Below are 1159 nucleotides of genomic sequence, written 5' to 3' on the forward strand. Positions count from 1 at the left end.
GTGGAATATTAAGAGATACTTTTAAAATTGTGTATCAACAAGTTGGCCTGTAATCTGTGAGCTGGTAATCATTTCCAATGCAGCGTGAAAGTAGTAAATAAAATAAAAAACAATTGCGTACCTTTTAACCAGTGTGAATCCAGTAGATTTCACTGCTATCCCAATCAACTCGTCGGCTGTACTGATATCGGAATTGGCAACATACAGCAATACATGTCCTGAGCTGATAGTAAAGTTATTTATGTCAGACAGTATTTCAAGGTTTTTTTTTGTTGTTTGTTTGTTTGTAAATATACAAAGAAAAACAAAACGCATATTTGATCGACACGTCAAGAAAAAGCCCCCATGGGTTCTTTCTCCTGCAGTTTATTTGGGTATTTGCAGCTGACTCATGTGGTTAACCAACCAACCACTGGAACAAACAGCACGCGAATATTTTCGTTTTGAGACCATTCAACCAGCAGTTGAATTAAGGCATGGTTACATATTTTACCTTAGAAAATAAAAGTAATCTTATTTTGTAACTATGCTCATTTTGCCAGCTTTGTGATTTAATGGGTAGTTTGATGACATTTATATATATGCTTATACTTAATAAACAAATCTATTTAGTTAATCTTTAATTAATCTTGAAAATCTTCCATGCTGTGCATGTCGATCTAAAAAGGGCCATGTAGACCGTATCCGGCCATACACTGATAAATAACTTTAGTTGATATCAGAGTATAATCACATCGCATGTGCATTGAGTCAAAGAAACCCCATTAAGATCATCTGTTCGGTAGACTCTGTTTGCTCCGGGACACACCTGTTTACTTTCCCCAGCAGTTTATTCATTCACAGTCGCGCATAACCAAGCACCCCCTGTTGTTTAAGGACCAAACACCCCCAACTGCTATCACCCCCCTATAGTTTAAACCATTAACCAATCGCAGGACCCGGGGGGCGTAGGCCAACGGCAGTCCCTGTGGACTGAGAATTACTTCATTCTCAAACTCGATGTTCCCCAGTGGAAAAAAGCGCCTGTTTAATTCATCGAGCCAACATCCAGTCAGTAGTACGACAGTCAGCCTTGCCGCTGCATTACAGCAGAGCGAGGAGCGAACAGAGCAGTACGGAGGTAACTGTGCGCAAGAGGAGGCGTTTATGTGCGCTATAG

At 40.1% G+C, this 1159-nt stretch overlaps 1 long non-coding RNA gene across 1 annotated transcript in view; it reads right to left on the reverse strand.

The window, feature by feature from the left end:
• The window catches only part of LOC107585798 (uncharacterized), a 52501-nt gene extending 52309 nt beyond the window's left edge, over positions 1–192 (reverse strand). Inside the window, exon 1 of the long non-coding RNA XR_001609286.1 lies at positions 122–192. This is a non-coding gene — a long non-coding RNA (uncharacterized lncRNA). The remainder of the gene's footprint in view (positions 1–121) is intronic.
• Between the last annotated feature and the right edge of the window lie 967 nt (positions 193–1159).

The sequence above is a fragment of the Sinocyclocheilus grahami genome, unplaced genomic scaffold (assembly GCF_001515645.1).
Source record: "Sinocyclocheilus grahami isolate Dianchi unplaced genomic scaffold, SAMN03320097.WGS_v1.1 scaffold74.1, whole genome shotgun sequence".
Taxonomy (NCBI): Eukaryota; Metazoa; Chordata; class Actinopteri; order Cypriniformes; family Cyprinidae; genus Sinocyclocheilus; species Sinocyclocheilus grahami.